Genomic DNA, 24219 nt, shown 5'->3' with positions numbered 1-24219 from the left:
TGTATGATAAGGTCTACCCCACACTTTACTTTATTGTCCTCCAAGGGAACAAATGCAAAAGCTGACAGACAGGGTCATTTGACAACGCAAAGAGAAAAAGACAACCAAAAGAGTCACATATGCTCAGTCATTTGACTATTTTAGGATTCTAACATATGCGAATTGGCATAACGCACATTTGGAATGTAAGACGTATTGCAGGTATTTGGTTTTAAACCCCAGCACTGGACGAATGATACATTTTGACAGTAATTGTTCACATTCACTTGTTTGTCCAATCGGATTAATTGATGGCCTTCATGGGTGAAAGTTGCTTGTTACTGAGAGCTATATGACTTAAATGTCAGGACCCCGACACAAACTGATGAACCCAAATGCACGACCCAGAGAGAAAGTCTTGAATGTAATAAAAAAAGTGTATTTATTTTCACAGTTCAGGTAATTCCTCTTAAGTAGGTGGTGGAAATAACATAAAGCGCTCACAAGGAGGAAAAAACTAGCGTAACAAAAAGAGAATTTAAGAAAAAACTTTAAGCCAACAAAAAAAAAAAAACATAACCAAACCTGACATGAGTGAAAAGCGATCCTTTCGAGGAAACAAACAAGACAAACTGACACAGGACAGGGGAAAGACAGGACTATTTAAACATGATGTGAGTGGGAACAGGTGGAAACAATCAGGGGCGGGGCAGACACTGATGATGGCGGGAAAAATACACAAGGGGAGGAAGAAAACAGGGCCTGAAATGAAAGACAAGAGGTAAGTACAAAATAAAACAGGAAATGACAGACAAAATACATAAAAATAACTAAAACATTTGACGAGACACAACATTAACCGACCGTAGTTACCATGATCTAAAGAAAACATAGCAGGTTGGAGGGAAATTGGTGTGGTATGTATATGTAATTTTGAGTAAGTTGTTTTCTCGAATCAACAGTTAGGTATCATAGAGTTCATGGTATGTGTTGAGCTTACATTAGCACCTATTTGGTAGTGTCCTAGCAACAACAATAATAAAAGTGCTAAGCCTTATGATGGTGCCTTAAACAAAATCAAATAAGTGCAGTATGCCTTGAGTTTTTACATCCAAATGTAATCGGTCTGATTGGGCTAGCATTTAAAGTCACACATGTATATAAAATAATAATTGGATTCTGCTTCTGTAGTTTAATAACAATGACTATACATTAATAGTTTTGTCTTTTTAATGCAGCACTTTCTATCAAGGACTTTGGTTGGCTGCTAAACATGACAAGAAACAGTAATGGCCGTAAATAAACAGTAAATACAACTTTAAAGAAAGAAAACTTCAGTGAAAGTCAAACAGTCAAGGCCATACTCTTTTAAAGTGACAAGGACTGCTGTCAAGCTGACCTGCTGCAATCTCATGTATAACAGAAAATGAAAGAGAGCATGAAACCCAGCTATTACTGATGATTTAATAACATTAAATAAAAAGCCTTGCTGCCAGAACTGGTTGTAATATTAACAGAATGATTGGTGCTAACTAGTGAGGTTACACACATAATGTCTGCCTTTGATTTCATTTCATCACCTCTCCTAATCAACTTTTCAAGACCCTGGTGAAGCAGATGTTTTATAGATGTAATCTCCTGTTATTGCATCTTAATTACAAGCACAGTCCTGACTCACCCACAGACACACACACCTACAGTGTAGAGGAACTGCCTTGATGTATGATCTGGATCCATGCAGTCATACGCAGCCGTCTTTTTTTCTTCTTTTCTTGTCTGTGTTTTGACTCTTGTTTATGCCTGTGGGGCTTTTCTGGTCAGGAGGAGGAGAAGGCAGCAGACAAAGACAAATACAATTACTGAGAATCAAATCGCCCACAAACACATGGTTTTCTCTCTTACCTCCATTTATTCTGCTGGTTACTGACAGAAACAGCTGGCCAAACTTCCTGCTCTGTAGCTGATAGCAAAGGATTCACAAACGTGGTCATTAAAGTAAATTACAGTCTGACTCTATGGAGATGGGAAACCATACAGTCTGATTGCATTGGCATCTGCATTTATAAACTATAGGAATGAGAGTACACGTGAGGGTTTGAGTAATATGGGTTTAAAAGGATCATATGGTGACTAATGGCGCATTTCCATTGCAGGGCCTAGCTCGGCTTAGTAAGGTATAGTTAGGCCTTGTTAGGACTGGCTCACTTTTTGCTGCGTTTCCATTACAGTTTAGTAGCTGGGGCAGTAACTATAGTAATACAGTGTAGGCAGAGCCATGACGTCATCTTCAATGCGAACCACAGAAAACCAACATCAGCCGTTAGCTGTTAGCACTCAAGCTCGCAGCTCCTCATATCTGTTCAGAAACTAGACAAAAGTTAAACAAGTACAAACCACAGACTGTCTGTGTCATGGTGAATACAGTCGCTGGTTTATTTATGTCTGTAGGCCGTTGTTGTGAGTGTGGACGGTCGGAGCATATACTGCATTAGCTTAGCCGATCTCCATTCAGAAGTTTTTTTGTCTGCAGACTTGTCAAAGCATTAATTCATGGTTTTTACTAACCGGTATCAGTATATTTTGTTACTTCGGCAACATTTTGAAATGTGTATTACAATTAAATCACGGTCAAATCTATTCATTTTGTTGTAGTTGTAGCCCCCTTGCCAGCGATTCTCTCTTTAGTTTAGCATACTCAGCCCGACTCAGCCTGGTTGTTGGCCCGCTAAGAACCTCGATTATATGGGGCCAGAAAAACTGAAAAAGTACCCGCTAGCCGGTACTACGCCAAGTGGAAACGCAACCAAAAACGGGCCGTGCACCGCGCTGTAGTGGAAATGCGCCACTAGTGGCTTTTAAGGTAGATAAGGAAGCTGCCTCTCTTGCTCAGTAGAAATAAATACAGCAGTCAAAGACATTTCAACTACAAGATATTTATTTTAAACTTTGTTCATGAATATTTGACATGTGTTATACCTTATAACATTTGCCTCAGTCAAAAGCACATGTGTTACGGTTGAGTGAAGGAAGCAGGACCCAAATGCAGATAACTCTGATTAACCTTTATTTCAAGGATAGTGAAAAAACTGACAAAACGGAACACTCGCCGGTGAACTCCATCACCAACAAAAGACGAACCAACACTGAACACAGGAAGAGACAAGACTAGGGCCACCAGGGTGAGTGGAGGGAGTCTGGAGGACGGGTTTTGGGCTGACAGCCCAAGACCACAGCGGAGGACCCGGAAGGGATCTCGGGCGGATGGCCCAAGTGCAAGGCAGAAGCCGAGAAGGGGGAATCGGGCGGACGGCCCGGGGGCAAGGCAGAGTCCAAGGATGGGGTCTCGGGCGGAAGGCCCGGGGGCTAGGCAGAGTCCATGGAGGGTCGAAGGCCACAGCGGGTGAACTCAGGGACCCCCAATGGGACAGGACATAGGGTTGGCAGGACCCCCGGCAGGAGAGTAGTCGGCGGGACCCCCAACGGGACAGGACATGGAGTTGGCAGGACCCCCAGCGGAACCTCCAACGGCACTTCAGTAGGGACTTGAGTAGGGACTTGAGTTGGGACTTGAGTAGGGACTGGAGAGGGAACTCAAGAGGTGACTAGAAAGGGGACTCAAGAGGGAACTCGAGAGGAGACTTGAGAGGAGACTTGAGAGGAAACTGGAGAGGGGACTCGAGAGGGAACTCGAGAGGGAACTCGAGATGGGATTAGAGTAGGGACTTGAGAAGTAACTAGAGGAGGGACTGGAGAAGGGACTGGAGAAGGGACTTGAGAAGTGACTTGAGAAGGGACTTGAGAAGGGAATTGAGTAGGGACTAAAGAAGGGACTTGAGAAGGGACTTGAGAAGGGAATTGAGTAGGGACTAGAGAAGGGACTTGGGAAGGGACTTGGGAAGGGACTCGAGAAGAGACCAGAGAAGGGACCAGAGAAGGGACTAGAGAAGGGACTAGAGAAGGGACTCAAGAGACTAGAGAAGGGACCAGAGAAGGGACCAGAGAAGGGACCAGAGAAGGGACCAGAGAAGGGACTAGAGAAGGGACTCAAGAGACTAGAGAAGGGACCAGAGAAGGGACTCGGGAAGGGACTCTGGCTGCTGGGGCCAGAACTGGGGCCGGAACCATGGCCGCTGGGGCCAGAACTGGGTCTGGAACCATGGCTGCTGGGGCCGAAACCATGGCTGCTGGGAACGGAACCAGGACCGGAACCATGGCCGCTGGGGCCAGATCTGGGTCTGGGACCATGGCTGCTGGGGCCGGAACTTGTTCTGGAACCATGGCTGCTGGGACCAGAACCGGGGATGGAACCATGGCTGCTGGGGCCAGAACTGGGGCCGGAACCATTGCTGCTGGGGCCAGAACTGGGGCCGGAACCATGGCTGCTGGGGCTCGGGCTGCTAGCGACTCCTTCTTTTAGGAGCCGTTTGGAGGCTCCGTGGACCTCCAAAAGCCAGACGAGTTCCAGAGAACGGCTCCTGGACAGGAGCAGGAACTGGGGCAGAAGCAAGGGGTGACTCCAAACGGAACACACCGATGCGTGTGGTGTCATAATGGGAATTGGGAGGCAGGGAGCTAGCACGCCTGGGGCTAGCAGGCAGAGGATAACACACCGAGAGGAAATTCAAAATCCAGCCAGGTAAGAATTTCACCAAGCCTGGTTTCTCCGTAGTCATCTGGCGCGCCTCTGCCAGAGCAGCCTCTCGCTGCTGAACCCGGACGCTCCCCTCCATCGATGAGAGCAGTTAGCCAAATAAAAGGAAAAATCCAATAATACCTGCTCAAAAGTATCTGCTGGGCCCATATCCGGTTGGTTCGTACTGTTATGGTTGAGTGAAGGAAGCAGGACCCAAATGCAGATAACTCTGATTAACCTTTATCTCAAGGATAATGAAAATAACTCGGAAAAAACAGAACACTCACCGGTGAACTCAGTCACCAACACTGAACACAGGAAGAGACAAGACTAAATACAGGGAGGGGTAATCACAAGACGAGAAACCGCCGGGCAGGGGAGGAGAAACACAAGGGCGACAGGTGAACACAATCAGACAATTAGACACACCAGGGAAACTAACGACAGGGAGGAAGAACACAGGAAGAAGGACCAGACAATATAGAAGGAGGAAAACACCCATAACCAGATATACAAAACTACAAACGTGACATATCATAAGAATCCTGACAACATGAACCCATTGCAAGGTGTCATTAAACTCAATGAGATAAAATAATAAAAAATGTCTTTGATACATCAACTAGCTAATGATCTGTCTAATCAAATACATCAAAGAAGAAGTGAGCCACCATAAACTGTATAAAACAAGCATGTTTGTAACATCATCAATTGATTTGTGGACTACTGTTTTAAGGCCTCAAATTTGGCATTGTTTCTTTCACCGTCTTTTTTTTGTTGTTGCAAGAAGTCATTATATTTGGATAACAGAGTGGAGCTGTGGAGGGATTAGCCTCTTTCCTGATTTATGGGTCGCAATAGTGGTGGCTTGTCACAATCACAAGCTAGCCACGCCCATTAATTGAGGTATTTTCTCATAGACTTCTATACATTCTTACTTTTAACTTCGTTATGATGGCAAATGTAAAAAAATGGTTATGGAATTAAGCATTGGATCATTAACTTTTAAGTTCTGGATGCTGCATTTGCTCGACTGCTTGAAGGAGAAGCTCCAGGTGTTGAGACACATGAATTTGGCATTCAGAACTGTGGATATTGAATATAAAGAATGGAGCCAATGGGTGCAAAGACCCAAATGTCAAAGTGCAAGGTAACACGAGAGCTTGAAGTGAAATATTTCCTCTCACGTGTACGAAGGTGTGTGCACCTGCTTTAATCTCTAGGGCATTTTGACCCGTTAGCCTCTTTAACCTTCAATACCTTGGACTAATAAGCTCTCGTTTGTTTCCACAGTGGGATCACATACTTCGAAAACAACTTTTCCCATAGTTAACCAATCCACAATTCCCGAGGGTTTTTTAAAAGCCCTTCACTTTTAAGAGCTGGCAGATTATGGATTGAAGTTTGATTATTGGTCGAGGAAAATTGGAATAAGAACCACATTTCCTTCCTTTAGGTACTTTTTTATGAAGCTTTAACTGTTGTTGTTTTGGACCATGAACAGAACACACACTAAAGAGTGGAGAGGCGTCGGGCCTGCTGAGCACCTTCAGTACCAGCGAAGGAAATGGGTGGATGTTTGGGGAGGGGTTCCTGAGAGACGCTGCACTTCCAAGTCTGCTGCCATACATACATGACCGCCCTCACTCCTCTCTCCCTCTCTCCCACAAGTTCATACATGACCTTCTCCCAGCCCCAAATTCAATGGGCCCATTCACTGATCACTGTTCATAATGACCCACTGTTTGAGCCCACGGATTTTGGGAAGGTGGAAAAAGAGAGCTTTAAGCTGCAGCTTTTCTGTCTTGCATTATTAGAGAAAGATGAGTTGACAAGAGTGTAATGCAAAAAAGAGTTTGATCATAAAAGGCTGGGCTGAGTCAAGGAAGCCCTTAACATATCCTGAGGAAGGTCCTGCTGAGCATTTGCGTTTACAGGCCATACTGTATGAATGTGTCACATGCGGTAATGGTATTTATATCAGAGTATTTTTACATATTTATGGGAACCGGTTTATTTAAATTAATGCTTTTTTTTTTTGGTACCTTTACTAAATATAAAATACGTTTTTTTTAAGAGGTGAACTGAAATACAAAAGTGTATTTGCCAAGATGCTACTGTGTTTACATAGCCAATGCAGCAGCAGCAAATAGACATAAGCATGTGGCAGGAGAGAACAAGGAGCCATATGCTTAGACAGGGTAACAAAAACAAGGATATAAAAAACGTGCAGTCTTAAATATCTAGTCAAAATAATGGCCTGTATATATAAAGGTAAACATTTATGAAAACATTGTGTTTCCCGATTAACAATAGTGGCGGTAGTCTACTGTTCAGTTTACTGGGGCAGTTCTTGTAGGGGTGGGCAAAACATTTGTTTGCAATCTTCTTTTATTTATAAATGTAAACAGCCAGATCAGTCAATCAGCTGGGTATGTTGACAATATCTGCTCATCTGTGATTTCAGCAGAAGAATAAACACAGCACTATGAGGCTAACCTAGTGAGAATCAGTGGTAAGTAACGTTAGCAAGCTAGGTTAAGTAGCTTCCATTTTCATAGTGGATATGTAGGCACACAGTGATTTCCCCCAATTGTTAAAGGTTGTAAGGGGACAGGCAGCTTATTTACAGATAGTAACTGTAAAGTATAGCACAGGGGTTACAGACATCACCCGTTATTAGTCACCACAACTGGGCCAATGAAAAATCGCTAACTCGCCTACTTTACAAAATGAAGGATGAACACAGCACTGGGGGGTTATCAAATTGGAATTAGTGGTTACTGTATGTTCGCAAGCTAGGCTAACTAGCCTCCATTTTCGTAGTGGTATAGAGACATAGCAATGCAAAGAGTCCTCCCAATTGTTGAAGTTGTAAAGGGACAGGCGGACTGTATTTACCAACCCAGTCTCACGGCATTTCGTGTTATAGTCACAACATTTAATCTATCTATTGATTCGTGTTCACCAACACGATTTCCCCCTTTTGTTCGTGTCACACAGAACGATTTTAAAAGCAATGTATTTCTATTGGTAGTATGTTTCGTGCCTGCAACACGTCTTTTTGTCCGTTCAGGTCTTGGAAGACCGTATTTTTTAAAATATTTTTTTCCTTCTAATTTGTTATTCTTTTCTAAATAACACACTGTTATTTACTCACCAATAACACACAATTATCCTTGTTTTTATTTATTTGTTTAATTCCTTTTTTGGCGTCCGTCAGGAACTGAATTTCAAAATAAAAATAACCGGAAACAGACGTAGCATCTTTGCAATACACAGCCACTGAACTGATTACCCAAGATCCTCAGCTATGGTTTAAGCTCGCTGATTGGATGTTTTAGCCGCAATGCATGTAGGGATATGGTGTTAATGCGATATGAAATCCGAAAAACTTTTTAAAATTTTTTTTTTTAAAACTTTATTCCGAGTGTTATGTCCTTGCTTTTCTTTTTGAAAGTCATCACATAACCAAACCGGTATCACGGCAAGACGTGAACATGTGACGATTTACCATGCTGGGAGACGTGAAGATGTCATGATTTCGTCCCTTCAAACGTGACAGTAACACGGTATTGTTAACCCATGTTAACCAGTGGAGAAATAACCGGAAATGCCAAGCAAATGCTACCCCGACATAATGATTTATTTTTTAATAGTCACACTCAATTACGCCGATTTTCTTGTTTCCCCAGCTGTTCGACACCTCTTTTAGTAGAAACAAAGGCTACATTAATGTATTAAATCGATGTTAATCCATGCGTGTGGATCATAGGTGTGGATGCGGAATTAACGGACGTGACGTTGTGCGATTGAGTTGCAAGGCAACAGCTTCGGTTCATGATAATTTACAAACTCTTCAACTACAACCGTAGTTATATTTAAAAACATGTTAGAAGGCCTCACGAAATACTTTAATGAAAATTAAAATGTAAATGTGAAGGGATGTGTGTATAACAAAATACATCGGTGATAAACGAAACCGGAAACAGACGTAGGCAAGATCCTCAGCTCGATTATTGGATGGTTTAGCCGCAATGCATGCTGGGATTTGGTGTGTACAGTATGTGATGTGAAATCTGAAAACGTTTTTTAAAAATAAAATAATACTTTGTTCCGAGTGTGCTTGCTTTTCTCTTTGAAAGTCATCACATAACGGCATTGTAATACACGGTTAGGCTGCATTAAGTATTACATATCTGCCCTAATTCTCTATTTATAGAGCCCTGCTGAGAAGACTTCTAGGCAAACAGGAGAACTGCCGCCAAAACTGAAAACGTGACGTGGATCATAAATGTCAATGTCAATCATAAATATATCAACAATTAAACAACATCTTCAATTTCTCTTCACACAATACGTCTCCTTGCAGTATCAACACTAATTCGGCTGACTTTTACATTGGATGTAATTCGTAGATAGGCTATATTTACACCATAACGGTGCACAGCTGATATAAAAGGAATTGTAGTTTTTAAAGATATTACTGATTTCCTCTGAATATAAGAAATGTAAATACTGAGTCTGAAATAATATAGCAATATGCTTTAAAATTATGTGAAAACATGAATAAAACTACACATCTTCAGATGTTGTGTAATTAAGTGTAAGTATGTCTGTAAGTAAATAAGTGTCCTACACTAATAATACAAAGTTATTATGGCTGTGTGTACCTTGTGTGCACCGCCTAGTGGTTAAAGCACATTATTGAATTATTGTTTTTATGTGTTATATTTGATTAAAAAAATATTAAGAGTACATACTTTCATAGGGGGAAAGTAGAAAGTCAATGATAGAAATATAGAATATAATATAGATACTATAAGTGATTGCTACAATAAAACAGTTTAGTGCAGGATGTACAAAGATATTTATAGGAAGAGGTGCAAAACAGAAAAACAAATTAACCTTTATTCAAACATTAAATAATACTTTAGATTAAGGTCTTCTTTTAAATAAGAAAAAAGCTTTGGGGTAGGGGTGTAACGGTATCCGTATTCATCCCGTACCGTCACGGTTCGGACATCACGGCACATGTAGTCACATGGCGAATACGCCTTTTTTTACGAGTGGGAAAAACGAGTGGGCAGTATTACACTATATATAATCCAGGGGGCGGTATTGCGCCTAAAAGCCAGCCGCCCGTAAATAACAAATGAAGAACAACAAAACACAACAAAACGAACACAATACATGAAGAAGAAAAGTTAGTAGCTATGGCGAGTTCACACAACACACAGGAGCTAGAAGACCCACCTGCTTCTTTTAAATCAGGTGTGTGGGAATATTTCGGGTTCCCTGTGGACTACAACAATGATGGGGTGCGAGTTGTGGATTGGACGAGGACGGTGTGTCGGCGTTGTTCGACAGCGGTGCGGTATGCTAGTGGTAATACGTCAAACATGCTCAATCACCTCCGAGTCAGTCTCAGTCCCCAGCGAGAGGGTTTTCTCGACGGCAGGTGACATAGTTACCGCCAACAGATCTGCCCTCACTACTGACAACGTAGACAAACTCAAACTAATAAAACCTAATAAAAGTAAATGTAACAACTATTACAGTGCAACAAAACAGGAAGATTAAATGTGGTCTCTTAAACATAAGATCTCTAGCATCTAAAGCAATATTGGTAAATGATTTAATATCAGATTAGAATATTGATATATGCTGTCTCACTGAAACTTGGTTGAGACATGAAGAATATGTCAGCATAAATGAGGCCACTCCACCCAGCAATATCAATACTCAAATTGCCCAAGGCACGGGCCGAGGAGGTGGAGTTGCAGCAATCTTTGACTCAAGTTTACTTATCAATACTAAACAAAAATTAAATTATACCTCCTTTGAAAGCCTCGTTTTTAGTCTTACGCATCCGACCTGGAAAACTTTGCTGCCAATCTTATTTGTTACAGTGTACCGTGCACCAGGTCCTTATTCAGAATTCTTATCAGAATTCTCTGAGTTTTTATCAGCTTTGGTACTTAAAACAGATAAAGTAATTATCGTAGGTGACTTTAATATTCATGTTGACGATGATAAAAAATAGCCTTACTGTTGCATTTAACTCTATATTGGATTCTGTTGGTTTCTGTCAGAGTGTAAATAAACCAACCCACTGCTATAATCAAACTCTCGACCTTGTTCTGACTTATGGTATTGAAGTTGAGCAACTATTAGTCGAACCGCATAATCCTGCTTTATCCGACCATTTCTTAGTAACTTTTGAAGTACTGTTACTAGACCACAAAGCATTAGTCAAAAGCTCCTGCAGCAGAAACCTATCTGTTAGTGCTATAGCCAAATTTAAGGAAGAGATTCCACCAATACTTAATTCGATAGCATGTCTGCATGTAAGGGAGGAAACTTATACAAAATGTACACCACCCCAAATTGATCATGTTGTTGATAGTGCTATAGATGCGCTGCGAATAAAATTAGACTCTGTTGCTCCTTTGAAAAAGAAGAAAATAAAACAACATAGATTAGATCCATGGCATAATGCCGAAACCCGCAAAATAAAGCAAAAGTCGAGACAACTTGAAAGGTTATGGCGTTCCACTAAACTTGAAGAATCCCGTTTAATTTGGCATATTACTCTCAATGAATATAAGAAAGCACTTCGTAAAGTGAGAGCAGCCTACTACTCTTCTTTAATAGATGAGATTAAGAATAATGCAAGATTTCTTTTCAGCACTGTAGCCAGGCTGACAGAGAGCCACAGCTCGATTGGGCCTTCTATTCCCATAGCACTCAGTAGTAATGATTGTATGTGCTTTTTTAACGATAAAATTGTTACTCTTAGAAACAAAATTAATGGCCTCTTGCCTTTGACCAGTATAGTATTATCAACAGCTCCCGGAAACATAAGTTCTAATATTACACTAGATAGTAAACTAGAATGCTTTTCAGCCATAAACCTTGAACAATTAAATTCAATGATTCTCTCTTCTAAACCATCAACGTGTATCTTAGACCCGATTCCAACTAAGCTGTTAAAAGAAGTTTTTCCATTAATTAGCACTTCTTTATTAAATATTATTAATATGTCTTTATTATCAGGCTATGTTCCACAATCATTCAAAGTAGCAGTGATAAAACCGCTTCTTAAAAAGCACAACCTCGATCCAGAGGTTTTAGCCAACTATAGACCTATTTCTAATCTCCCATTCCTCTCAAATATTCTTGAGAAAGCAGTCGCAAAACAGCTGTGTGATTACTTAAAAAACTATGATTTATTTGAAGATTTTCAGTCTGGCTTTAGAACACATCATAGCACAGAGACAGCTCTGGTTAAAGTCACAAATGACATTCTAATAGCCTCAGACAAGGGACTTGTCTCTATTCTTGTTTTGCTCGATCTCAGTGCTGCATTTGATACTATCGACCATGATATCCTATTGCAAAGACTAGAGCACTTAGTTGGCATACAGGGAACTGCTTTAGGCTTGTTTAGGTCCTATCTATCTGAACGCTCTCAGTTTGTACGTGTAAACGATGAATCTTCCACGCAAACCAAAGTTAGCCATGGAGTGCCACAGGGCTCAGTGCTCGGACCTATTTTGTTCACATTATATATGCTTCCGTTAGGCAATATTATAAGGAATCATTCTGTAAACTTTCATTGTTATGCGGATGATACTCAACTATATTTATCAATCAAGCCTGATGAAATTAATCATCTAAATAAAATTCAAGACTGCCTCAAGGACTTAAAAAAGTGGATGACCTTACATTTTTTGATGTTAAACACGACCAAAACTGAAGTTATTGTACTTGGCCCACCGACCCTCCCCTCCTTCACACACCTCAGGCGGCCCAGGGGTAGCAATGGGACACCACGCACACAGAGAGAGTCACCGGCAGAAGCACAGGTGTGCAGCAGCAGCAGCAGCAGCAGCAGCAGCAGCGGCAGCAGCGGCAGCAGCAGCAGCAGCAGGAGCAGGGAGAAAAGAGAGGGGGGGGGAAAAAATAAAAAGAGTCAAAGTGTGGGGTTTTCTCCGGAAGTTTTTCCTTGTACGATGTGAGGGTCTAAGGACAGAGGGTGTCGTATTGTCATACTGATATTCTGTACAAACTGTGAAGTCCACTGAGACAAATGTAACATTTGTGATATTGGGCTATATAAATAAACATTGATTGATTGATTGACTCATCTTTTTGAAGAAAAACTTGAAAATAGAGTAAAGCTTGAGTACCTTTATTTAAGCATAATGGCCTCACACACTCAAAAGTTAATTACACATGTTGGACATTGCTCCTAAGGGTACAGATTTTATTTTGTTTTATATTTATCATTGTATTTATTTTATATTTTGACATCAGGAGATGTTATGCAGATCTGTATTGCCTTTTATTGATTGTGATTGAAACACTTTCTTATTATTTATTTTAATATTTTCAAGACATTCTTTTTAGTTGTACAGCTTATTTAACCTTTTTGTTTGACATCAGCCATTATAAATAATATGGCCATGTGAGTGTGTGTGTTACTGTTTGTGCTTTGTTTTTAACTGTGTAATACAGTTAATGATTCCAAATGTTAGAGTTCCTTATTTTCATACCAAAACTTGCACTATTGTTAAAAATAAATAACAGCAAAAAAATTATGCATTTGGGACTTTTTGTTGCTGTACCGAACCCGTACCGAACCGTGACCCCCAAACCGAGGTATGAATCGAACCGTGACTTCTGTGAACCGTTACACCCCTACTTTGGGGGTATCAAAAGATAAATATTAAGCCTGACAATTACTTAACGTCTAATATATTGCTTTCCTGCAATGTTAACTATGTTGAAGCACTTATTTTAACTGATATTATACATATGAATTATACTCTTATGTATGTAGATAGTATAAGAAATGTGCAGAATATGACAGTTTAACGGTGGAGGTATACACACATATTGATAGATGTCTTGTAATGCACTGTTGAGGAACCTCAGCCGCGACCCAAGTTTTTCATTCATTGCATAACTACACCATAGTTGTGTATATGATATGTCAATAAACCTTAGAAAATCTTGAAAGGGATGTGCAAAATAGCCATTATAGTCTTTAATGAACTATTAGTAGAGAATAACGAGTAATGAATATACTTTATTACTCGTTTCCATTCATGTCAATTGCAGATAAATGTTTAGTTTTCTCAAGCACCAACTATCAAATATCTCTCCTGATTGTTGGCACTTGACAATCACCTTCCCTGAATTTTACTCAGGTGTAACAAAAGTCTGATTTAAGGGTTGTTTATATTTCACATCATTAATCAGAATCTGCAAAGTAACTCAAATAAATTTAGTGGAGTAAAAATAACAGGTTAACCTCTGAATTGTAGTGGAGTAGAATTACAAATTAACAATGAGCTGTCATGTGGGTATATATTAATGCTGCGCATTATGGACACAAGCGATTTTCACCCATTTATTAATTATATGTTTTACATTTGATGACACCAATGTGTTTAATACTGGCAACTTGTGGGAAAAATGAAAACGTTCAGTCGAGACATCCCATAGAACATTTTGCGAAACACAATAGCCAGCATGTGTAGTTCTAGGGGGGCGTTCGATTCCAGTTTTGGATAGTCTGGCGTGGTTTCGTTCCATTTCAAACAGCTGTTTGACGCTCGGCGTAACCTTGGCGCACTGCCACTCCAACAACCAATCCCAGAGCTTGAAGATTAATCACGGGGACAGTAGTCCTAAACCAGGGGTGCCCATTACGTCAATCGCGATCGACCGGTCGATCGTAGAGGTATTGTGGGTAGATCGCATGGCATTGAAAAAAATATATAAATATTTTTTTTTTTTTAAGTTATCCTATCATCCATCCTTACTATGGCATTTATCACTTGATTGACGTACAGGTAAGCCAGTCTGAGTTGTATTGTGCCATACAGGTTCATGCAGTTATGAGGGGGCCTCACCTCCTCATCTGAAGCGCAAATGCGGCGCACTATTATACGCTTATGCGGCGCAATTAGTGTAAGCGCGCCACAGTTTATTCGCCGTTTACTCCACTAGCACCCCCCCCCCCTCCCCCCCTCGCACTCACGACACAGATTGGGCAGGGGCGGCCCTGTAGGTAGATCTTTTGGGCTTGTTCATTTTAAAAGTAGCTCCCAAGTTGAAAAAGTGTGGGCACCCCTGTCCTGAACGATAGCTGGGGATTATGGGTAGTGTAGTGTCTTCGGCCATCCTAAACTCAGAAATGTTTCTCGGATTTCATATCGCATTAACACCATATCCCTACATGCATTGCGGCTAAAACATCCAATCAGCGAGCTTAAACCATAGCTGAGGATCTTGGGTAGTCAGTTCAGTGGCTGTTTATCGCAATGATGCTCGAAATGTCCCTTATAGGCCTACGTCTCTTTCCGGTTATTTTTATTTTGAAATTCAGTTCCTGACGGACGCCAAAAAAGCCTGAGATTATGGAATCAAAAAAATAAATAAAAACAAGGATAATTGTGTGTTATTGGTGAGTAAGTAACAGTGTGTTATTTAGAGAAGAATAACAAATTAGAAGGAAAAAAAGATTGAAAAAATACAGATTTCAGTATTCTGAGGCTCTGAGCCCCATTTCTTTTCCTCACAGACGACAAAAAAAGTCTGACATTATACGATATAAAATAAAAACAATAATCGTGGCTTGATATTGAGTAAGAACATGTTTTTATGAACCCCACAGCTTCCGGTCTTCCAAGACCCGAACGGACAAAAAGACGTGCTGAGGGCACAAAACATACTACCAATAGAAATACATTGCTTTTAAAATCGTTCTGTGTGACACGAAAAAAAGGGGAAAATCGTGTTGGTGAACACGAATAAATAGATGAAATGTCGTGACTGTAACACGAAATGCCGTGAGACTGGGTTGATAAATACAGACTATACAAAACGCTAAGTGTGCTTTGTTGGAAAAAGCATCTTGTAAGAACATTGTGTGGGCTTAACAGAGCTTTGATGTGTTACAGTAGCATTCCATGGACATTGAGATTGGGTCTCCTAGCTACTAGGGATGTGCATCTCCATCACTGAGGCCGATGCGATGCGCATCTCGATACGTTGCCACGATACGATACATTAACGATACCTTTGAAACACCAGGCGATGCGATACGATATGATTCACCCCTGTTGCGATACAGTTCGATACAATTTGATTCAACATTATGCGATTCGGGGCGATACGATGCGATTCAACACGATGCAAAAATAATGATACTTCAATATGGTACGACAGAGGATTTTTGTTTTATTCCTTATATGCAGCAAATCATACATTAACAAAAAAGTGCTTTACATATTTGGTACTGCACATCCCATCATGCCGTTTATTTTTTTTACCTTTAAAAGCTCTCCAGAGTACAGTACGATTGTATAACACCTCACAGTTAAACAATGTAAGGATGCATTGCTCATGATTAACAATGTGCAAATAACAGCTACCATAGAGCAATGCCCATACAGCTGCCAGCCTGATGTGCTTAACACTCAGAGGCTAACTCACCAGTGAGCAGAAAGCAGTGGTTTCTATCTGAACAATAAAGAAAACAAATAACCTTTCACAAACAGGTATTTCATAACTGCTTACAGTAAGGAAGACATTTACATTATTATTGGCCGTCACAGGCTGCTGTAAGCTAAACACCTCTCTCTGACAGAACACCTCACTGAGTGATTTAACTCATATGTCTCACTTTCAGGTTTCTCTTTTCAGCCGCAGACCCCATGTCGCCTCTTTATGTGCGTCGCTAAGTTCCTCGTACTACTTGTGTACTTTAAAGCGGCTCGGCATCGTTAACAATTTGCGAGTGATTTTTCAAGTTGACCGTCTGTAGTAATAGTGCCGCGCACATATACCATCAGGACGTTACTGATGGGGTGCGGCTGCGGAGTGATACTGTGTGTATGCAAGTCCGCATCTAGGACGGATCTATGTATCATGGCTGTAGACCTGTTAAGTAATAAAGATACCTCATACAAAGGTCTACGGATACCTTATTACTCTCCATGACCTGCGGTCAACTATATAGCATAAATGACTATTACACCGTCTTTCTTGAACAATCCGAAGTGTTGCCAAACGTTTGATTTGTAGGTATTTTTCGCTGCGCTGTGTTTCTCTTTCTCCTCAACTTCCGTGTGTGTTGATAACTGAGACTCTCGTTCTCCGTAGTGGCGAAGCAAATATCAAAGATCGTCTCTGCTTAACGTTGACAAGATAAGGGGATTTTATATGAATGAATCGGTTTTTTACCGATGCAAAGACGCTACGCAATCGATGCATCGCGAGTTCAACCCAAACTGTAGCCGATGTGCACTCTTTCAACCGGTGCACTCGCATCTTGAACGTTTATGCCGGTGCACCGATGCGAATCGGTGAATCTTAACATCTCTACTAGCTACGCCTTCCCTATATTGTCGGTCAAACAATAATTAGGGAAACTCCCAGAGACTTGAAGCTTAGATGTTGTTGATTCAAAAACATTTGATCTTCTTTTGGACAAAGGAACGTATGTACAGTAGCCACTTATATTTCTTTACATGAAATGTGAGGATTATTCAGATGTTTTCCCAACTTGAGGGTGAATAACAAAGTAAACAGTTTTTTCTTTTCCACAATATCAATTCAGCGGGTATTTATTTCCTGGCACAGAGTCTGGCTGTCTGTGTTTCTACTTGCACGCATGGACGTGTGTTTTGTACCCACAAAACAAGGTGTGCCACCGAACTCAGAATGACTGCAGAAGGGAAAAAAATCTTTGCAGCAGACAAGTTAAGCAATTACAGCTGAACAAGACATTGAACATCAGATAGCAAATATTTGGCCTAAGAAACAGTGGAGCTTCTCTAGTCAAACTTTTAAATGGCATTTGGCGGAATGAGCCATCATTGCACTTCAACAAAAACCTCTTTCTTCTCCTGGAAAGAGGACAGGGATTAGTGTGTTAACCTAGTCAAACAGTGTATTGATGTAACCTTTTTGACCCTGCGGAATATGTGAGTCTCTCTGTCTTTCAACATGCAAATACACACAGAGGCTTTTTCTAATTCCCTCGCTTCATACTTATTGTATGAAATCATTCCAAACTTGTGAGCTTTTGTTTGCACATTTATGTTTGTATGTGTAAGTATTACCTTCAAAATGCAAATGTGAGAATCATGTTTTCACCTGTTTCACTGAAGTGTCCCGAATGTATCAAGTAAAGGCCCGTCCACACAGCGGCATGGTTGAAGCTTCAACGCTTCTGCCCATTCATTTGAATGGGGTGACGTATCGCTTCGCCGAACTGCATTGTGGGGAGCGTAGCTACGCGTTGCTCGCGTCAAAAGTTGAACCATGTTGGAAGCGTCAGCCAATCAAATCCCGTTTATGAAAATCTGCCAGTACAACTGCTAGCCAATCAAACCGAGTGTATGCTGCGAGTAGTGAATCACCCGGTGCTGTATGATCAGTCTCTGTTCATCTACCGTGATACAAACCGGAGGAGCCAGGCATGGAGGGAGGTGGCAGAGATAGTGGGTGAAACTGGTAGGTTTTGGCCTGTTTGGGGAGTTTATATCCAGTGTACCTTGTTTAAACATTGAATGGACAGCTAGCAGGCATAGACAGTATATATAGCTAGCATGGAATGCTAGCATTTTGCTTTGTATGTCGGGGGCGGGAGATTCATGTGATTGGTTGTTGGTCGCGTTGCTCGCGTTGACTCCCCAAACTTCACACAAGCCCACCGCCAAGCGTCAACGCGCGCTGCTGTGTGGACGCTCCGTAAAACTTCAAACACTCGACACCAAATGTATCACGTCAAATACACTAAAACCACATATGCCATGGAAATGATCACATAACACTTTCTTTTTTTAAAACACCATGTTTTTGCATCTAAACGTATGTTGTATTTTTTCTTTGATAATATCCACTAGTTTCTCTGGCTATTATCTGCAGCATCCAGGCTCAACAAATACCTTTTTTCTCCCTGTATCCTCCCTCCTCTCACATGTCTCAACTCCTGGCAGCACCCTAGGAAATGAAAACACCTCCTCTGTCCAAATCCTCACTATAAACAAGAGTTCTGTTGGAGATAAATGTCACATTTCCCTGTTTTTGTCTCAGCGTGTCTAAACAGTTTCATCTCGGTGAGGACACACTACAGATATGTTACACTCAGCTCAATAACAAGCCTAAATTGTTGCTTCCACTTTCCTCTGTGTTGCCAAATGGGCCTCAATGATGGACTGTATAATCTGCAAAATATATGTTTGGTGTACAGTGTTACAATTATTGCAAAGTGGAGGAGGAACTGATTTCATGTCAGCCAACGTCTTGTGCAAACTTTTGTTTAAAACATTGCTCCGCCTCGTGTGTACACATTATTATCACGATAAGAGATATGCTTTGGGTTTGTTTGGCTCCCTCGTTGTCAAGCCAAGATTTCTCAGCTGTGCTCAATGTTTTTACACTACTGGGATTAATGAGGAGAGAAGACATTTTTACAGACTTGAAACAGAAATGAAAACTGCTTCAAGCGTGAGTCTCTGCTTCAGTACTTGAAGGAGCATCCAGGTCAATGGTTAAACACAACCATACAGCAGCAGCATAGATCTCAGGTCAGTGAAAGAGCACTGAGGTGGACTCCTATTTTGAGTTCTCCTTTTTAAAAGACGGTCAACTCCTAAATACCATTTGGTTCAAACACTTTGGGCTTCAGAACCAGCCATTACTTTACCGGAGCACAAATTACAACATCATCAATCATGACTGGAAACCTCAAGTATTCAAATACGATCGCCAGCTATGCAAAAAAGCAAGAGGCCCTCTGTTGCTTACCTGAAGGATTGGGAATGTTTTTCCCACCAAAGAGGGGATTTAAAACATCTACAGTATGCTGGATTTTCCAGGTGAATGCAAGCGTGTGATGTGGAGGGATATTTTTATGTTTTTATTACAGGAAGGGATTGTGGCCAGTCTGAGTAAACATATGGACACTCATAGAGAGAGAGTCAATAATCATGATAAAGGCCTACATGCTGATCTGTTATGAAGGAAAGGCTCTGTGTAGCATGCTAATCAGCATACCAAGGGTTAGGGTTAGGGTACTGCATACCTAAACCAAGGAGGTTTCGCTTGTTAGCTTATCGGCTATGTCTTCTGAAAGCAGATAATAAATCTATGACAAGATTTAAACGAGATTTAGTGCAAAGATATACAATTAAGGGATGATAATTGCTTGATGTTTGATTTCCAGCCTTACGGCCCGTCTACACTACAGGCATAAAAAAATCTTGAAGCTGGGCGTGTCTGAAGCTTGGCGATTTTTTGCGAGCAACGCGACCAGCAACCAATCACATGAATCTCCCGCCCCCGACATACAAAGCAATAGCAATGTTAAAACGAAGTAAACTGGATATAAAATCTCCAAACAGGAGAAAACCTACCAGTTTCACCCACTGTCTCTGCCACCTCCCTCCATGCCTGGTTCCTCCGGTTTGTATCCCGGTAAATAGTTCTGGTTGTAAAGAACCGGGTGATTTGCTTCCGTAATATCTCGTTTGGAATATGAGGAAATGAACTGCGGTCTGGCTCTCCCAGCTTGCACGCGGTTTGATTGGCTAGCGCTCACTGGCGGGATTTGCATAAACGGGATTTGATTGGCTGATGCCAAGCATCGAGCCTCAAAAGTTGAACATTGTTCAACTTTTGATGCCGATAGATGCTCGTGATGCTTGCAAAGCCATGCCATGCTCCCCACAATGCAGTTCGGCGAAGATTAAAAATCTTCTACGTCACCCCATTCAAGTGAATGGGCGAAGTGTTGAAAGCATTTTTCGATGCCTGTAGTGTAGACGGGCCGTTAGAATGTTATTGGTAAGATGCAGTAATGTTTAGCCAAGTTAGAGAGAACTGTATTATTGGCCACCCGATTGTTCCACCGCTTTTGTCCAGACTAAAATATCTCTATTAAAAGGATTGCCATGACATTTCATACAGATGTCCATGGTCACATTTTGTTCCAACATTAGTGTTCTTTGTTAACTTTGGTGATCCTCAGGTTCTGCTCCATCTGTACACTGAAAGGCCATCACAATGTCCACATTAGAGAGGATTCTGCTCCAATATACAATTACATTACATTACATTGCATTTAGCTGACACTTTTATCCAAAGCGACTTACAATAAGTACATTCGAACAGGAAGATACAACCTTGAAGAAAACAGAATCACATCAGTACATCAGGTTTCATAGAGTCAAACATTTCAAGTGCTACTCAACTGGCTTTAGATAAGCCAGTCCTTTATTAGTATATAAGTGCTCTGTTAGCAGTTCTTTGTTAGTAATTATATCGCTCGAAGTGGAGTCAAAAGAGATGAGTTTTCAGTCTGCGCCGGAAGATGTGTAAGCTATCTGCTGTCCTGATTTCAATGGGGAGCTCATTCCACCATTTTGGAGCCAGGATAGCAAACCCACGTGTTTTTGCTGATGGGAACTTGGGTCCCCCTCGCAGTGCGGGTGCAGCGAGCTGTTTGGCTGATGCAGAGCGAAGTGCATGTGCTGGGGTGTACAGTTTAACCATGTCCTGGATGTAGGAAGGGCCAGATCCATTCGCAGCATGGTATGCAAGTACCATTGTTTTGAAGTGGATTCTAACAATCACAATAATGCGTTATCTTACCCTAATTTATGAACAAGACCCCAAAGTACTTGTAGTCTTCAATCTGGGCAGTGACTCACTTCAAATCCTGAAGGGAGTAATCCAGCATAATTTCTATTTCTTGTATAGAAATGCACATTTCCTGAAAGGTTAAGTGTCTTTGAAGTACTGATGGCAATGCCTTCACAAGTCCATTTTGCAGCAGGACTGTGGTTGCCTGTTAATTTTCACATGAGATTCAAAGGGGCACGAGGGAATTCAGTCTGCCTTTCATCACACACAGTATCGTCTCTGAAAGCTGGCATGCTAAACATTTACCAAAATATTTACTATCAAAAAAGGATATAAACTGTATGTGGATCTAACTGAGACCTTTAACTAACTGTCCCATTACTGTTAATATATACATTTACTATATATACTGTATTAATGTTTGTGCTTGTGAGAGAGAGAGGTAGTGAGGTACAGAATCCTATCACATCAATGGTAGTCTGTTTAGCGTGGAGCAGAGCTAAAAGACCATTCAGTTGTCAAAATAAAGCCTGTGGAAGTGAGCTGTGGGTCACTGCAGCCCTCTCACTTGGTTAATTAGTGTGGTCTGTGCAGAGGAGTAGGCATCCTTTAATGTAGACAGCTACAAACTCCAAGGGCAATGAGGTCCTCTGAGATAGAATTTTGATGGGGAAATTATTTCTGCTTCAGCGCAACAGCGAAGTCAATCCAAATCTCATAATTTCGCATCCGAAAGGCCTTAAGATTCTATGGATCACATTTTAAGTCATACCAATAAAATCTCATGGCCGGTCGGTTAAAGTACAACACCTGGAAATATTGATTAAATCCTCGGAAATGGCACCGTAAATTCAAAATTGCTGACCTCTTGAGGGGTATACCTCCAATTGCCATTTATGTACATTTTCACATGTAACATAACCCTACCAAATGTAATACATCCAGGAGAAATCTTGGATGTATAAAGAGAACTGGATACAGTGTTGGAGACGAGACCCCGGTCATTCCTAAGTTGTTTGGTGGCGCGTGAAGCAAAAATGGGCTGCCTCTCGAGATCAAAGGTATGTATCTGAGCCCATAGAGCGTTTGCATTTGCATTTGCTTAAGCCCCGCCTCCAAGCCGCAGCATCATGGCCGATCTTGGCTCAGTCAGTTGAAAGGAAGGGGAAAATAACTTGTTGATTTATTTCCCCAAAAAATATCCGCTGATTTATAGATGTCTCTTTCCCAATATAAGTCAATGGGAAAAATTATTTTGGGTCCAATGACGTCACAGACATTCATGGTAGACATAAGAGTTGTAGTACCACGAAAATGTGCTTCAGCATTCGGCGCACTTCCTGGGGTCTTGATAGATACTAACCGCTTTGTTGACATTTCTTAAGGGGGAACAATCTAGCCATTTAAAACGGCCATGCACAAGAACCACAAGCATATTTTAAATTCTGTACTGTTTGTCCACTACCTAGGATATGATTTTGTCCTAATCTTAGACTTGAGTAAAGTAAAAGCTCATTTGTATAGTAAATGCTCAAGAGGATGTGATTATTGAACAGAAATATTTATATTTGAGCTACTAAAATGTGTGAGTTTCCAAGCACCAATAGCCCCTCTAAAATAAAAAATGGGTTTGTTCAATTTGTATTAATTATTGGAGCTCACTGTCCCTGAAAAATACTGAATACAGAATGAGAACTACCCAAAAGCATTTTGAGATATTTGGATTTAGGGTACACAGCAGGATGAAAGTTAACCCCAAAACTAGTACTTGTATCCCATTTTCGAACCCATTGACTGGTTTACTGCTTTGAAGGAGGGCAAGGTCTCATCCACTACACCCAAACACATCTAATGAAATTCCTGAATTTAGCCCCCACCTATAAGCATCCTTCTACCACAGCAGAGCGCAAAGGGAGCACTTCCTGTGAGGGTGTGACGGCCCTGCACAAAAGCCTCTCTATCCACACTGCAGAGCCCCGACCAGAAATATCACTCACTGCTTTTCTATTTGGAAGCCACAGGGCTGAGAGCATAGACATCTCTCTTTCTCTTGTTTCACTCCACTTTTGTGACCTTTGACCTTGAGCTTAACTGAAGACAGGAGCATGGATCTGTGATGGTTGTGATAACACTGGTCAAAGTTTGTTATGGGGTTGGTATGTTGAGTAGCCTCTTAGAGAAGAGGAGCACGTTTTTTTACAATATAAATACAACATGTTTTTTGAGAACTCATCAGACAAAATCCAACAAAAGAATTCCTGGAGCATGGATACTTTGCACCTGGCCCAATAACGTGTGTTATGGTCACAAGAAGAAAGAGTGGGAACAAATATCAGTTTGGCAACCATTCAGATTTCAACTAACCAGCTCATAATGACTCTATGGCCAAGTGTTTTAGCAAAGGCCTAAATGACAGACACTGTACACATTTAGAAATAAAATAAAATAAAATCAAACCAAGTTTTATTTATATAGCACATTTTTTAAACGATTTTTGGTCGAGCCAAAGTGCTAATAATTACCTAGATATGTTCTGTGCTTTCTTGGCCCTGATTAAATTTAGAATAGGTAAAGATTTCTACCAGATGAGTTGTGATTTGAAGTGAAGTTTGAGATAAAAAATATAGTACTGAATAAGTCTTTGCTGTCATGTAAACTAAACTGAAAATACCATGTTGTTCGTATCATTAAGGCATCTATGGCTCTACAGCAGGGGTGCTCAATACGTCGATCGCGATCTACCAGTCGATCCCAAAGGTATTATTGGTAGATCGCGTGACATTAAAAAAATTGACTTCAACCTATCATCCATCCCGTCTTTTGATTGATATACAGGGCAGCCAGTCAGATGACATCTGAATTTTGTCCGACACTTAGGTCACTGCGCATGAGCAAACAACTGCGCTAAGTGCTAACTAACTAGCAAGCTTGTCAGCGAG

General features: G+C 41.0%; 1 protein-coding gene across 1 annotated transcript in view; it reads left to right on the top strand.

The window, feature by feature from the left end:
* Window positions 1-9848: 9848 nt before the first annotated feature.
* The window catches only part of prss35 (serine protease 35), a 28247-nt gene continuing 13876 nt past the window's right edge, over window positions 9849-24219 (top strand). The window contains exon 1 of the mRNA XM_079691382.1: window positions 9849-10000. The gene's annotated coding sequence lies outside the window, so the exon portion shown is untranslated. The remainder of the gene's footprint in view (window positions 10001-24219) is intronic.

Source organism: Notothenia rossii, assembly GCF_949606895.1.
Source record: "Notothenia rossii genome assembly, chromosome: 7".
Lineage (NCBI taxonomy): Eukaryota > Metazoa > Chordata > Actinopteri > Perciformes > Nototheniidae > Notothenia > Notothenia rossii.
This window is presented reverse-complemented; position numbering and strand designations above follow the sequence as displayed.